Here is a 17462-nt window from a genome sequence, read left to right on the forward strand (position 1 = left end):
TCAATGCTGAATGATGAACCATCCTAAAGTGGATTTCCCTTGGATTGTTGCCCCTCTTTTTCTTTGCTATGCATGCCAGGAAGACTAGGTGCTTATTTCCAGAAACACCACGCGTGACAGGCTTTTGATCTGGGCTCTTACTAAACCACACTTTTCACTTGCTGGCCATCTAAGACATCTCCTTTTTCACAGCTGTGCCTTTCTCCCTGAGACTGCACAGATTGCAAACAAAGCACAGCCAAGAGGGAATGTCTATTCCTTTTATTCTGTCCTTGTCACAAAGGGCCTTGGAAACAAGAAGCCCGGAAGCAAAAAATCAACCTAGCCATGCATGTTTATCTTCACGCCCTTGTTTCTTTCCTTCAGCCACCTTCTGGGTGAGGAACTCTGGCTGGTCATGGAGTACATGGATGGAGGCGCTCTGAGCGATGTCATCAGGAAGACCTTCCTGACTGAAATCGAGATAGCAGTCATCAGTCGGGAGGTCAGCAAGCCCACCTGTGCTTCCAAGGGTTTGGGCAGGATTATCTGAGAAATAGGGGCTCAGAACAGGAGAGGTTTCACGTGCCAAACTTTGCTTCTGCGTTGCTGGTATGCTATGGGCACGTAAAAGCATCTCCAGTGAAATGCCTGGAGTGCCCCTGCACTCACTCTACTCAGTTCTTGTACTCTTATCTCCTGCTGTTGTATTCTCACTCTGCCTCTTGTATCTGCTGTTCTCCATCTTGCCTCCCTAAATTTTTGCCTGTCTTCACTGCATTCCTCACTTGTAGAAGCAAGGTGCTGGTAGCAGGATTTGAAATGAACAGCAAAGGTAAAAAGAGAGACTATATACTTTCAGTCCTCAGCTAAAAAGGATACTAGTGCAGCCAAAATGCTCTTTGCTTCTGAGCACATCCACTGCAGCAGCAGTCATCCTGGCTGGTTTGCAGGGGACAGTCTACAACAGCAGGTGCTGTTGCTCTTTCAAAAGGTGACATGCCTTTCCTTAGAAAGGTCCTGCTCTGCAAGTGTTGGAGCAGCAAATCTTCCTCTCAATGGCACTGTGTTCTGCCATTACTCGCCATTCTCCTGGGGAATGGGAACCTTTTAGAGTCTCTGTTTCTTTTCTGGTGTGATGAAATCACTGGGTTTGTCCCTCCTGGTTCTGTTTACTCTCTCAGTGCTTGCAAGGATTGGCTTTTCTTCACTCAAACCAAGTGATCCACAGAGACGTGAAGAGCGACAACATCCTTTTCAGAACCGACGGCTCTGTCAAGCTGGGTTAGTATATTCCTGGTCAGGTGCAGCTTTCAGGGATGTGGGGTGAGGGGCTGCTTTGAGTGGCTGCCAGCTCCCCAGGAATGGTGCTGGTGGCAGTGCGGGGACCCCCCGCTCTGAGCTGATGACATGGTTGCAAGGTGCACAGAGGTATGACAAGGAACAAGCAGTCAAAAGGGGTGTTGCTCTGTGTGTGTCCATTGCAGAGGGAGGGAGCAACAAGTCTAAAGCTTCCATAGAACAAAAGCCACTGCTGAAGGCAGTATACAAAATGTGGGGATTTGGCTAAAATCCTGAGGAGACAGAGCAGGGACAGTTGTCCAGGAGATTCAACAGCACATTCTCAAAGTTCTACTGGGCAATTCTTTTGTTTGGTTTCCTAATTGCACAGAATTCAAATAAAAGCAGTATTTTGCTTTCCCCTCAGCTGATTTTGGCATCTCTGTTGAGCTCAGCCCTGGGAAGAATAGACCGTCCTCGGTGGCCGGGACTCCTTGGTGGATGGCGCCTGAAGTGGTGATGCGTCAACCATATGGCCCCAAAGTGGACATATGGTCTTTTGGAATTGTGGGAATCGAAATGATAGAACGGAAAGTTCCCTACTGGAGCCGAAGTCCTGCCACGGTAAGGAGCAAATACTCACTGATCCCGCTTGTCTTTCTCACCTGCCCTGTGTTCTGCATGCCATTGGACAAAATCCCATTGCCATCTGCTGGAACTACTGCCACCAAGGTCCACTCCTTAAAATGTCCCTGCAACACATCAGCATCTGCTGTAGTTTTGGTTGCATCAGTGTGGAACTCAAGCTATACCACATGCAAACAAACCCCATGCTCAGGCAACATTTTCCTTTGGGCTGTAAGTGGTTCCAGTTCTTTGGTCTGTGTAGATGGCCACAATAACAGGAAACAAGCATCTTAGAATTGGTGCTATACTTCCAGAAATGAAGGAAAGAAAGCCAAACCTAACAGAGTTTCTAAAAGAGTGGTTTTAGTGAGGAACTGCATCCCCTGTGCAGTTTCTGCACACTGAGAAACATGCCTGGAACCTGAACATGAGGCTGCAAGGGCCACAGAGTCTCTTCTACTTCTTGTGCAGTGTTGCTGAAACACTTAGTGACTGTGTTTCTCTCATAGCCCAAGCCACCTTCTCCACATCACCAAGCTGGAGCCTGGTGAGAGGGAGAGCCTGCCAAAACCTCCTGTTTGTTTCCTGGCATTTTCTGGGATGGGCCTTCCATTCATGCATTGACTTGTGTAGCTAAATGAGCAGAGGGTGTCCACAGGGATGGCACCTCTCCATCTTCGGAGCAGGAAAAGCTTTTCTGTTGCTGCGTAAGGAAGCTGAAATTTTCAGGCTGCTGAGAGACAGAGCTGCAGTGGCTCCTGTGTGCCCAAGCAGGCATTTTCATCCCCATACATTTGTGCATGCACCTTAATGTGTCTGTGTTGAATATGAGATTATAAATGTTTGTTTCCTTACCTGGGGGTTAACTGATGGATTTCCTTTCTCTTCTTCCAATTACCATTGTTTTCAAGAACAGGGCAAAAAACTTGATGAGTCTTGTTGTATGGCAACTGGGCTGAAGGGACCCACAAGCACTGCAGAGATGCCTTTCATGTCCTAATCCTTGGAAAGAGTTAACATAGCAAAGTCCCCCTTCCAAAATGCTGCCAAGTTGGTGTGAATCTTCAGAGAAGCAAATGTGCTTTTGCTGATGTAGTTCCCAACTAACTAGGTCAATCAATGAAATTGGCTGCCAAGGCAAGATCTGTGGGATGATGGCAAAGCTGTGGCTGCATCAGAGTTTGGTTTTTTGTTGGTAAAGGAAAGTCATCTCTGGGTCTCTGCCAGGGCAGAAACTGCCACTGAAGAAGAGACGTTAAACAATGGCTTCTGGGAGGGCAGTTACAGATGGGAAAGAAGCAGGTGTAGCCTTGTGTTTCCTGTTTCTCCAGACTAAATTCCTGATAGCCACAGCAGGGACGCCACAGCTGCGGCAGCCCAAGCTCCTCTCGGCTTGGCTGCGTGACTTCCTGAGCTGCTGCCTGCAGAGAGACGAGGAGCGGCGCTGGTCTGCCAACGAGCTGCTGCAGGTAAAATGCCAAGGGGCTGAGGTGAAACAGTGTGCGAGGGATGGGCTCCTCCTCCACCAAGGTCCGAGGCCTCAGATGAGCCCCCTTCCTCCTCACCTCCACTCTTGGTGCTCTTCAAATGAAAATGCTGACGAGTGCTAGACTGGGCTGGGCTGGCAGGGCTCTGTAATGTCCTTTGGTCCAAGTGTCCTGCAATGAGCAGGGACATCTTTAGAGGGATCAGGTTGCTCAGAGCCCTTTCCCACCTGACCTGGAATGGTTCCGGGGATGGGGCACCTACCAGCTCTTGGGACAGCCTGTGCCAGGGTGGCACCCTGCTCTGAGTAAACAAGGTCTTCCTTAGACCTACTCTGATTAGATCCCCTTTGTGTTTGAAACTATTTGCCCACATTCTATTGTAACTGGCCCTGTTAAAAACGGTGTCCCCCACTTTCTTCAAAGCCACTCTGAAGTCTTGCAAAGTGGCAATAAAGTCTCCCTGAGTCCCGTTCTTCACAAAACTGAATACTTCCACCTCTCTCTGCAGAAGATAGGACAGGTGTTCTATTTTCTTATTCTTTCTGTTGCCCTGTTTTTTAATTTGGTGGTGTATTCTGTTTTACCTAACAGCAAAAGAATTGACGTAGAGCATTGCAGAGAGACATGAAATGGTGGTGGAGGAAGCCACGGCTGCCAGTCCTGGCAGAGCACTCTGGAGAGATTTGGCTGTGGGCAGGAGGGGCTGTGAGGGACTCACTGTGAGCCTCTGAGGGGCCCTGGTTTGTGCCCCCCACCCCACCCTTAGAGGTTTCTGGCACACAAACAGGGAGAGCTGAGAGGAACTTGTCCCAGCCCCATCTGCTGCCTGGCACGCTCAGGCAGAGGGGAACTGGCCCAGGCTGACTGCCAGGTTGTGTGGCAGAGAGGGAACTGCAGGACCCAGCGCCACTCGGCTGGCCCTGCTGGGAAGGAAGGTGCCATGCAGCACAGGAGGGGCAGGGCATGGAAAGGCAGACACTGCTCTGTGTGCCTGTGGAAATTAGCACAAGACAGGGACCTATGGGAGTCATTGGAGCTTCTTGAAAGGAAGAAACCCCAGGGACAGAAAGCACCATTTCTAGAGCACTGGCAGGGCAAAAACCCCAGCAAGGTGAAGAAACCAGAATAAATGGATGAGTGGGATTCTGGGCCGGGTTTGCCTGTGATGGCAAGGTCCTGCACATGACAACTGAGGAGCAGATGGTCCCATTGTTTTCCTTTCTGGGTCTTTCTAGGACCTAGAGGAATCCTGATGGAGTATGTGAGGCACTGAGCTTGGAAGGTCATGGTTCACTGTTCTTTGTTGTTTTTTTTTCCCTTTGGACAGCATCCATTTGTAACATCAGCCAAGCCAGTATCCATCCTGGCACCACTTATCACCGTCCTGAAGAGGATGCAGCAGAGAAGAATGTAACAACCACGTAGAGATGTCATCACCACAAGGAATTTTGAGGACTGGAGGATTATAGGAGGAGGATTGTTGATAAGGTTTTATAGAATAGGATTGTAGAGGAGGATTGTAGAGTAGGATTTTTGGAGAGTTTTGTGGAATAGGATTGTAGAGTAAGATTGTTGAAGAGTTTTGTGGAATAGGATTGTAGAGGAGCATTGTGGAGTAGGATTGTTGAAGAGTTTTGTAGAATAGGATTGTGGAGTAGGATTGTGGCGTAGGATTGGTAGAGTAGGATTGTTGAAGAGTTTTGTAGAATAAGATTGTAAACAAGGATTTTCATTAAATAAAATTTCTGAAAAATAAACTCACTTGGAAGACTGCCCTCTTTCTGACCCCTTCAGAAAACTCAACATTTCCTTCTGAATTACCAGCTGGTTTTTATGGGTGTTAAGTCACACTTATGGCTTCTTTTGTATGTTTTTTAAGTAGGGGAAGGCTCTTCTTCATTCATCCTTTCCAGACCACACTGTCTTGGGAATGTGGCCAACTAGGCAGCTTTTGGCCACCTGTAGTATTTCTAGTTGAGGCAGAAAGGGCAATGGCATTTGCAGGAAAAAGCAAAGGGCAAGTGGTGCAGCCAAAATATCCTGTGCAGATGCAGGCCTTCAGCTGTGACTCCAGAGCATTTGGGTGCCTGCCACTTGGATTTGTATCGTGAAGGGCAATGTCTTTGGCTGGAGAAGAGCCTCGCTCAGCGGAGAAAGCAGAAAGATCAGAGAGGTGCTCTGAAAGGTCTCCTGCGGTGCAGAGCTGTCAGCGAGTGTGAGCTGAGAGCGGGCCCGGCCCTGCCCGGCGTGGAGCCACAGCAGAGCCCTGGCAGAGCCCGGAGCAGCCTGAGCCTCGGCAGGGCCAGGCTGCAAGGAGGCCCTGGTAGCTGCAGGAGGCACAGCCCGGCCCTGCGTGCCTCTTGCTGGCAGCGGGCGCATCCTCCGCTCTCAGAGCCCAAGCGCAGCCGGCTGCTCCCGAGGGCAAGCGGAGCCCTGCTGGGCACAGCCCAGCCTGGAGGCATTGGCCCTCTGGAGTCTGCCCGAGGAGAGAAAGGCCAAGGGCAGCCGAGGCCCGCTGGCCTGGCTCAGCATTCCCACTCTTGTGCTGCTGCCCTGCGACTCCTGGCAAAGGTCAGCAGTGTGTGCAGCACCCTGGGCACCGGGGCAGGGAGCCGGGCTGCTCGGCAGGCTGGAGCACAGGGCAGCGTCCTTCGGGCACGGCACTTGTGCCAGGGGAGCCGAGGCCAGCGGGAGGCAGGGACAGCTTGTCAGCTCACGGCTGCAGGAGCCAGTGCCTCACACAGCTCTGGGAGGCAGCGCCTGCAATCCTGCAGCTCTGCACTGAGCCACAGCAAAGCTGGGAGCTGCAGAGTGCTCTGCAGAAATATTCAGGGCCGGCAGGCCAGCCTGCTTTGTGCTCCCTGGCACACAGCAAGCGCTGTGCCACACCGCAGCTCGGAGCTGCTGGGAGAGAGGTGTTAGAGATAAACTCTTAGGTACAATTAAATGGAGGCAAAGTCATTAAAGTAAAAGAGAACCTTCTTCTTAGCAGAAGGCTCCTCTTGAAGCCAATAGCAGGTTTCTGAATATAGCAGGAATTGGAGTAAACCTAAAAGTCTGCCACTGCTATGACTGAAATACCAATTTGCATGTTTTCTTATTTCGGAATCAAAATATGACCATGGGCTTTTAATGTTGGGTTTTTTGCAGCTAAGAGTGCAGATGCAATAATCACAGAACTCAGGTCATTTGAGATTACAGAAAGGTTAAAAACTATGCATGGGAAGGTAATAACAGGAATTTCTATCTAATAACAAATGGATTGTCCTGCAGCCTTGAGGTCATATCCTTCTACCCTTCCCAAATGAAAACCTATTCACTGAAGACCCATCATCATCCCAAAACCATGTTTAAATTAATTGGACCTGTTGATTAGCCCATGTAAATTAGATCTTTCCCTTTTATTTTCACTGACAAACTCTGATTCAATGTCAAATTATCAATCTTTCAAGGAAAAACTATACCATGCAGAGTAAAACCCAGGGCAGAGGCTTCTATACATAGGGTTGCCAAACCCTCTGTGACAGCTCCTGCTAGCTTCCTACATCAGCCAGAAGGCAACTTCGCTGCAACACAGACTTTCTTAATATTGGTGACATTTTCAAATCCATAGACACTGCTTGTTTTCAAAGTCCTGAAAAGTGCATTCTAAGTTCATGAAAGCAAACACAGAAGCACTGATTTGGTTTAGGAGAGAAGGTGTTTGTGCAGTTGGATAACAGCTTACATGTTGAAGTGTCGGGGGGGATTTCTATGTTTGCGCTCACCTTGTTTGAGACAATGAGCACAGTGTCACCTGTGCATGCCTGGATATGCCTTGAAGGTGCAATGCTTAATTTGTAATCAAAGGGGAGATGTATCTAAATTTATTAGGATAACCAGTTACTTTGTAAATAGACTGATAGAGAAACTTAGCAATTTTTGCTGGAGAATGGTTGCAGGAGAGGGGTCATGGATCAATGGAACAGTTATTCATTGATACCACTGTTTAAGACCCCAGAATCAGAATCAGCCTGTGTCTGGCCTGGGAACAAAGCTTGGGAAACAGGCTCTGTGTCTAGGCCTGGGAAATTGTACAAGGTCTCTCTAGGCCTGGGAAATAGAGCAAGTTCGGAATGAGATAATAAGGACAGGCATAAGGACAGCCTCGAAGATATGCTCTGTCCTTGGAAGGCATGACTTAGCAATGAGAACTTGGCTTGGAGAACTTAGCTACATCTGTAACCGCCCGTAGGAGAAGTAAAACAAAGACCTTTGTAAACTTGACCAATGAGAGCTGTTGCTGACTTTGCTTGTAGCAAACCCTATATAAACGGACAGGATTTTTGAATAAAAGAAGCTTGCTTATCAATCATACTGACTGTGCTTGTCTTCCCTGCACCCGCGTAATCACCACTTGTCCATTCTTTGTACAGAACAATCTTCTAAACCTTTTTAACTTAATGTGACCATGATACATTCCTAACCTTCATATTGCAATATATTTTCTAATTACATGATTCTGTAAGCCCTTGTAGACCATGTGCAATTTCTACCGGAGGTTGTCGTCAGCCTCTGGTGGTCGTTTTGGATGAAGGCTCAGAAGGCTTCCTCGGGCTTCAGCTGTTTTACCTCTGTTTCTGCACATGCTCTACAAGATTGTCTGCTCAAATAGCCACTGGTGAGTCTTTTGCAGTTAGCTTGTTCTGCTAAATTTGCTGATTTCTAGAAAGTGCTTCATTCCCATCCCTGGGTACAAAGTAACTACTTCTTTCTGCACAGCTTTTAGCATAGCTCAAGCATTATCTCATTGCCTCGGCACCTAAAAGAAGGTAGGGAGGAGGGGGCAAACCAGTGAGAGTGATGGGTCATTATCTTGTTAGCCAGGTATCAATTCTTAGATTAACTAAGGGCTATTCTTGTCCATAAAGTACGTGCGGGGATACCACAAGGACAGAGGCAACGCGTGGATTTGGAGCACTGGGCTTGGCACCAAAGTCCTGCTCTTGAGAGGGGTGCAGGGACACAGGGAATGTCAGAGGACAATGAGAGACGGGGACATGAGGCCATAATGGGCCAGGCATGATCCTGCACAGGATGGCAGCAAAGACACTTCCTCACCATGGCTCTGGCACTCCAGGGCACCCCAGAAAGGGCCGAGGAGTCCTATGTGTAACCAGGAGAGAAGACTGACATCACTGTGGGTCCCAGCATTCCCCAGTCCCTTGCTGGCCATTCAGTGCACACTGGGGATGCTGGACATGTGTGGGACATGGGGATGGGGTGCACGAAGTTAAAGGGGGACCCCAAAGTGGAAGGAGTGGAAGCCAAAATCGCTGGGTGGAGATGCCCAAAGAGGAGGTGTGGTATCCCAAAATGAACGGAGGACACCAGAAAATTGGGGCGATCCCTCAAAAGGACACACAAAGCTGTTCCCTCCCTCCATTACTTACCAACAAGAACTATCTACCAACTGCGATAATCACATCAGGACCATTTACTCCATAACCAGCTAAGAACAGGACTGAAGAGTAGTTTTGTAGAGTAGGATTGTAGAGTAGGATTATAGTTTAGGATTGAAAATAAAGCTTCTGAAACTTTAACTTGCCTGGAAGATTCCCTTTTTTTCAGCCTGTGAATACACTCAGCATTTCCTTCTGAGTTGTCAGCTGTCTCTTAAAGCTACAAAGTGACATTTCTTGGTGCCTTTGGTAAGGTTTAAAAGTGGGGATGGCTCTTCTTCATTCATGCCCTCCAGACTACACTGCCCTTGGCATATGGGCCACTGGTCCCACTTGGCACATCTGTGACACTTCTAGATGCAGGCAGGAACCAAAGCAGAAGTGGTGCAGCCACAGACATCTCTGTGATGTCACTTCGGTCCTATGAGCTCCCACAGCTTTTTGTGATGTCACAATGACATCACTGTGATGTCACAGAGCTGCCTGCGATGTCGCATGGACATCCCTATGATGTCATACTGACTTCTCTGTGATTTCACACAGCTGTCTGTGATGTCACACTGACCTCTTGGTGACGTCACACAGCTCTCTGTGATGTGACATGGACATCACTGTGATATCACACAACCTCCTGTTATGTCACACAGACATCTCTGTGATGTCACACAGCTCTCAGCGCTGTCACATCCACATTTCTGTGATGTCAGGATGACATATCTGTGATGTCACACAGCTGTCTGTGATGTCAAACTGACATTTTTGATGTCACAATGACATCTCTGTGATGTCACTTGGTCTCCATGAGGTAAAAAATCTTTTTTTGGTGTCACAAAATCATCTCTGTGATGTCACAGAGCTGTCTGTGATGTCACACAGCTCTCTGGCATGTCACAATGACAACACTTTGATGTCACACAGCTGTCTGTGATGACGTACTGACATTTCTGGGACATCACACAGCTCTCTCTGATGTCACAATGACATCTCTGTGACATCACACAGCTCTCTGTGATGTGACACGGACATCTCTGTGACGTCACACAGCTCTCTTTGATGTCACAATGACATAGCTCTGATGTCACACAGATTTTTGTGACATCACAATGACATCACTGTGATGTCACACAGCTGCATGTGATGTCACACAGGTATCGCTGTGATGTCATTTCCACCCCATGAGTCCACCCAGCTTTTTGTGGTGTCACATGGACATCTCTGTGATGTCACATAGCTATCTGTGATGTCACACTGACATCTGTCTGATGTCACACAGATTTTTGTGATGTCACAATGACATCACTGTGGCATCACACTGCTGTCTGTGAGGTCACACTGACATCTCCCTGATGTCACCCGTACATCTCTGTGATGTCACACAGACATCTCTGTGATGTCTCAGAGACATCTCTTTGATGTCACTTCGACCCCATGAGGTCACACAGCTTTTTGTGGTGTCACACAGACATCTCTGTGATGTCACGCTTACATTTCTCTGACGTCATACAGCTCTCTGTGATGTCACAATAACATCTCTGTGATGTCACACAGCTGTCTGTGATGTCAGTGTGACATCTGTCTGATGTCACACAAATTTTTGTGATGTCACAATGACATCAGTGTGATGCCACACTGATGTCACACAGACATCTCCCTGATGTCACCCTTACATCTCTGTGATGGCATACAGCTGTCTGTGATTTCACACTGATATCTCTCCGTGATGTCACCTGGATATCTCTGTAACATCACACAACCTCCTGTGATGTCACACAGACCTCTGTGTGATGCCACACATCTCTCTCTGATGTCACACTGACATCTCTGTGATGTCACACAGCCATCTCTGTGATGTCTCAGAGACATCTCTTTGATGTCACTTTGACCCCATGAGGTCACACAGCTTTTTGTGGTGTCACATGGACATATCTGTGATGTCACGCTTACATCTCTCTGACGTCACACAGACATCTCTCTGACATCACACAGCTCTCTGTGATGTCACAATGACATCTCTGTGATGTCACACAGCTGTCTGTGATGTCACCCTTGCATCTCTGTGACGTCACACAGCTCTCTGTGATGTCACACAGACATCTCTGGGATGTCACAATGACATCACTGTGATGTCACACAGCTGTCTGTGATGTCACACAGACATCTCTTTGAGGTCACACTGACATCTCTGAGATATCACACAGACATCTCTGTGATGTAACTTTGACCCAATGAGGTCACTCTACTTTTTGTGGTTTCACACTCACGTCTCTGTTGTGAGAACTTAAAATGTCTCTCAGACATTTTTAGAGGTTCAGGGCCTTGGTCAGAAGCATTCTAGACCCCAGAAGGCAGCTGGAAACAGCTGTGATTTAGAGTTTGAGCCATGGAATGAATTACCAGCTTTGAAGGTGGAACAAGCAGTCACAAAGGGTTAGATAGTATAGTAAAAGAAGTTACAAAACAGAGAGGAAAATGTTTTAGTATTGTACAGGGGGGTTTTAGCACCTGTACAGGGGGGTTTTTACTTTGTACATGGGGGTCAGAAGTTCTAAGATGGAGGAAAGTGGGCTGATCCTATTCTTCCTCATTCTTCTTCCTTGCCTCCATGTTCTTGGTGATGTTGGCATTCACAGATTGGTTTAGAGTAGAAAAGCACTTGGTAATATTGGTAGTAGGTATTGGGGAATAATTGTAAACATGTTATATGTAATATATCTTATAAAAGATAGCAGCAGCCCTGGGTGGCGGGGGGAGAAGAAGAAGACACTGGACAGTGAGGGTGTCAGGAGTGTGTGTGTCTCTGCCGGGGCCGCTGATCAAACAGCCGCAGCCCGCGAACACAATCTGTTAGATAACTCGCAATAAACTGCCTTGAGACCAAACAACAAGAGGCTATGGAGTTTTTCTTTGGAAGCACGGGTTGGAGGAGAGACTTTACCACCACTCAAGACACCAAACCAAACCCAGGGTTCTCACAGGGGATCAGAAAATTCTTTTGGGGTTTGGCTCATTCTCTCTTATTTTCTGCATTACTCAGAATTCTCCCCATTTGGGTCTACTTCTGGATTAGGAGTCTCATCAGCTCCTCTGGACATCTTAGCCCTCAGTTTAGAGAAGCTGTAGACTGTATAGAGGAAGCTTACTAGATTAAATATGACGAAAGTGGTCTCTTTAACATTCAGAGGAAACTGACCATTTTCAAAAAGGGAAATAACAGATTCAGAGAAGAAGGAAAGGAAAGGCTGGAAAGCTTCATCCCTTGTTTCTCCTCTAATCAACTGGGTGTCATTTCTAATAAACCCCCAAAACATGCTACTGGAACTGGGACCTAGGCTAGGATGAAGAAACTATAAACCAAATATATCTTGGACAGACTTCAGTACTCTTGTTAACAATAGTCCAACTTCTTTATTGCTAAAGTTCAATACTAAATTCTGTAATCTTAGACTAACTAATCCTATGTTTTTAACAAATAATCATCTACTCAATCCTAACTTGAAGAATCCTAAAAACGTAATCTTCTTTTATAATAAAACAGCCTGAGTTCATAGATGATTCCTTGCTGAAGCAGACGACTGGTGCCAGGACTCCACTTGCTGCTTGCCAAATTCAGATACTCATTGCTAAATGTGGGACAGCTTTTTGTGGAGGTACTGGCATCTGCTCTTCATCTCAGAGTAGCTGGGGCTACCCTAGGAAGAAGAAATAAATAAAAAATAAAAAAAATCAGGCATGTCAGCATTTCTGCAGAGTTTAGGATTTCCTGACCTTTTCTTTAAAATAGCCTTGAGGCAGACTCAGAGGTTACCAAGCCAGGCCAGTCTGGTTTTATTCATGTAAAGCAGTAAAAATACTCTCAGATTGACTTTGGAGCCTTCTGGGAAGTTTGCAAACTGAGGCTGTTCTTTTACAACAAACTCTAGACAAGTCTGAAACCACAACAACAACCCAAAGCCCAGCAGCTGCTAAAGAGGGCAAAACTCATTCATGCTTAAAGCCACTGAAGGGACTCAAACCTTCTCCATCAAATCAACAGGTGTGAGGTTTATCAAGCTCATGATACAAATCCAAGATGAAGTGGCAATGAGAATAATACTGTCACACCAAAGCTTCTGCTCTTCTGGGCCTGAAGATCTGGTTCTCTTTGGAATGACAAAAACTCATTCCACATGGGAATGAACACTTCAAACCATCTTGAGATAAATATTTACAAGCAATAAATCTTTACCAAGTTAAAATTCAGTACAAGAAGAGACAACAACAAATGCCAGGGATGCATCCCAGGCCAGATGCACCTGACTGGTGTGCAGGACAAGTTAGAAGAGAAAACTACAGATGCCTTTCAACATTTTGAGAGGTTCCTGAGAAGCAGTAGCTTGGACTACTGGCCTCTGCCCAGTGACATTAGCTAGCAAGAGCCCTAGCACGGGCCTCACTGCACTGCTCCCCTGCAGGGCCAGGCTTGCCCTCAGCCTTCCACAGAGCATCACTGGCTGCATCCAGTGCGAGCCAGAGCCCTGCCTGCACCAAAGGCCACAGCTGCCCCACAGCCCCAGAGCTGCAGGGGCCTGACTGCCCTTGCCAACATCACTGCTCTGAGACAAGCTGGGCGCAATTTCCAGTGTTTTATACCACACACACACACACACAAACACACACACACACACACACACACACACACACACACACACACACACACACACAGTTCTCCCTCCCCTCCTGCACTGCAAATGCAATGAGGGGATGCAGCACCACTGCTGCAGCTGAGCCTGTGCAACTGCACTGCAGGAAGGGAGGGCCTATGCGGGTCTAACCCACCTCGGTGTTCATCTCAGCTTTTCTCCCTGCCTGGCCCATCTCCTCCTTTAGCTTTCTATCCCTCTAGTTCACATTTACTATTAAATAATGTCTGTACTAGTGACTCTGGAATAGAGTCTTTCTTGCACCTTAATTCATGCAGAGGCTTCCCTTAATCATCAAATCTTTACTCCATCATTATCCACACTGGAGTTAGGAAAAGCTGTACACTGATACCTTCATTGAGATCCAAGGGACACTACTACTTCAGCCTCCCGAATTCTTTTCACATCTTTTTTCACATGGTAGTCTTCAGCACATGATTGCTGTCATTGTAGAACTCAGAAATTTGTGTCTTTCTTAAACCCAAAAGGTGCAGGGGAAATGGAGCCGACATTTGGAGACAGGTAGGAAGTAGAATGGGATGTCAAAGCCAGCAGCCAGGAAGAAGAGCGGCCACCAGGTGCTGGCTGGAGGTAACTGAGCTACTGCTCAATCCTCTGCTTCTTGCTCGTCACAGGTCTGGTCAAGACAGAACCCCGTTTCTACAACAATAACAAAACAATTCATTACTCTCTGACCCAGATCAGGTTTTGCTCCATTCTAAAAAAGCAGGATTTGTGAACTACCAATGGTTGAAAACACATGCTTTTTTTAAAAAAAAATACCTGTTAAATAATGGAAGACCTCCAGGAAAATATCTGCTCTATTGCATTCCTAGTTTCTCATCTTAGGACTTAGCAAGTCCTTCTCCATGTCTACTGTTAAAAGGCTTTGGGAGGTAGCTCCCACTCCCTTCAGCATCTCCAGCAAAGCCTCCCCCAAAGGGGATGTCCTGTAAGTTTTATCTAGGTCCCAATTTCTGCTTGTACACACCAGGAAAATACTCAGCTTTTGCTGTCAAACTCCCACATGACTTACTGAAGAGGCACCTGGCTGTTTTAGAGTTTTATGTGTTAAAAATGAGATTAGTGCTTCACTATTAGAATACAGGAGTACGGGGTGTTGGTTGATTGTGAATTCTCATCAGGATGAACAAAGACAGCAGCCACATGTTAGGAAACTCTTGTGCTTTTAGGTACAGTAGTCTAAGGTCCAGCAGGCTACCTGCTGTGCAGACTCAAAAGCTGTTGGCGGACAAAACCCTTAAATTTGCACAAGAGAGTTTCACAAGTGCTTCCCAATAAGCCCTCAGTGCTGCTCAGTGCCCTTCAATCATCTCTCAGCTCCTCCCAAGGACCTTCTCAAAGCTGCTGACTCATAAGCCACAGCACATGGCCACAAGCTCCCCACACCCACTGCAAACTTCTGAACTGAGCATGGAGTAGAACAGGACAGCCGTGTATGCCCAGGCAGAGTGAAGGAGGGACTGAGGGAATATCACCATTCTGTAGATCCTGTGTTGGTGCAGCCACGTGGATAGTGCAGAGCTGGAGTCAGCAATGAGGGTGACAGAGAGACAGAGGGACAAGAGGGCAAGAGGGCCCCATCTGCCCGGCCCTGGGACAGCCTCTTATGTACAGGAGATTTTTCCTGCAGAGCCAGCCTTTTGAGGCCTCCTCCAGGGAATGAGTTGAGGTGGGAACTGAGCTCAAGTCTTCAGGCAGAGGAGAAATTTGGCTCAGGACAGTGCTGCTCCACCCCTGCAGGATCCTCTCTTCTCACCACAGCCTTTCTGTCACAGCACTTGGAATGTCTGAGGCAAAACATGCTTAGGCCTGCTCCTGCACATTCACATCACAGCTTTTATATCACCAGCAAGTCTGCTGAAACTTTACACAGCGTACAGAATATTAAAAATGCACAAAATACCTGAGCAGGTCTTGCTGGAGCGTTTCTCTCCGAAAGCCCTGGAGATGTTGCTTGGCTGCTGCTGGTGGGGCTCTGAGATGGAGCTGTTTTTCTGTAAGGATGGTCCAATATTTCAAATTACAAGGCCTAAATATCAACTGTCATAGTCCTTTCCTTGCAGAGCTTCAGTGCCAGGACTCAAGGAAACAGCATGAAGATGAGTTGAAGGAGCTTTAGGCAGGATATCAGGAAAACATGCGTGTCCCAGAGGGTGCTTGAGCACTGCAGCAGGCTCCCCAGGCCAGTGGTCACTGCAGCAAGGCTTCAGGAAGTGTTTGGACAGCACTCTTGGGCACCTGGTGTGATTCTGTGCAGGGCTAGGATCCTGGCAGGTCCCTCTACCTCAGCATATTCTAAGAACCTAGGCTTCATTTCCCAGGGCTTTCTTCTAAAAAGGCTCTTTTCCTTCCCCAATAGACTGAACTTACCTAGAAAGTATTAACTTCAACTTCGCTCTATCGTTTTTACTGTAGCCAGGCCAATCAGTCTGAAGGGTTTGAAACAGATGCTCCTTCAGACTGAAGGAATTATCCTTTGCATTCAGGTCAGCAACCTACAGGCACACATTTCAGAAAACAAATGTTCATTACATCTATGTGCAAACTACAGAAATCTAAAAGGGCTACTTCAGTTGGGATGGCAAAACATGGCTCTCATGGTATTGTGAATGTCCTCAGGGTGAAAAATCCCTGCCACTGCCCTGGGCAAACACAGCAACAAACGTCACAGCTTCAGGGAATCAGTTCCTTAAAGTCACTGTAGGATCAACTAAAAGTGTGTCCATGTTGAATTTGAGTCCTTTGACTAAGTTCCAAAATGCTTTTTCCTAGCTAAAGAGGAAATATTCCTATTTGATATATTATGCAGATGGGGAATATTTAAAAAGGAAGGAAGGAAGGATCTCCTGCATCTTTCAATGGGTGTGCATTTTATGAAAGCCTATGAGAAAGAAATCCCAGTGGAACTTTACTCGAAGGACTATTGGCAAAGTCTCTAATTTCAACCGGTGAGGAAGTAGTAAATTATGAATAGTAGAATAGCATGATGGAAGAAGCACTGGCACAAGTTTCACGATCTCACCTCCTGAAGGATTTTTCCAAGGGAATCCTTGTCCTTTTGCCTGACTCCATCTCTCTGCAGCCGAGCAAGTAACTCTGGCTCCTTGTAATCCCTCAGAGCAAGTAAATGAATCACCCTGTCCCTGTAGGGCCGGCCGTAAACAGCAGCACAACCGCTCCAGTCAATGTCTGCAAGTCTGACAGTCATCATCCTCCTCTTCTCAGGCACAGGACCTGAATTGCTTTGTTGAGCTCCTCTGACCTCTGCTTTTTCTCCTAAAGTGAGGGAAAACCAGAAACAAATAGTTCAAATTGGAGGTTTGGAGAAGGAAAGGAAGTTGATTCAAAAGGATGTACCAAGACTTTTGAGCCTCTGTTCAGTATTTACAGACCTCCAAGAATCTAAACAGTGAAGCATTAAACAGAAACAGTCATTAAAAGCTGGTAAAGGAGTGATACTGAATGGGAAGTTTTTATGAAAAATTTTTTATGCATGAAGCTTTTATGTGATTTCCCCTGTTCGTAAGCTCAAGCATTGAGCTATGTCTAGAATGACATGGACAGTGGGATTAAGTGCAACCTCAGCAAGTTTGCCACAACCAGAGGCATGGGATGCCATCTGGAAGGACCAGGAAGTGGGGCCTTTGGAACCTCATCAGATTCAACAAAGCCAAGTGCAAAGTGCTGCATCTTTGGGTTTGGGACTTTCCCTGACACCAAGACAGGCTTGGAGATGAAGGTGGGGAGGACTTGGAAGTGCTGGTAGATGGGAGGCTAAATATGACTAAAAAACCATACAGATATCCAGTAAAAAATGTAATGGAAGCATATCTAAAAGTGGTCCATCAGTTTAATACCCTTCATGCTGGGATCGTGTGGCTCCTTTTGTTCTTGGCTCCTGCACTCTCTGCTCATCTCTTTGGCTTTGCTCATGGCAAGCATTT

This window comes from Lonchura striata, chromosome Z (genome assembly GCF_050655825.1).
Source record: "Lonchura striata isolate lonStrDom1 chromosome Z, ASM5065582v1, whole genome shotgun sequence".
NCBI lineage: Eukaryota > Metazoa > Chordata > Aves > Passeriformes > Estrildidae > Lonchura > Lonchura striata.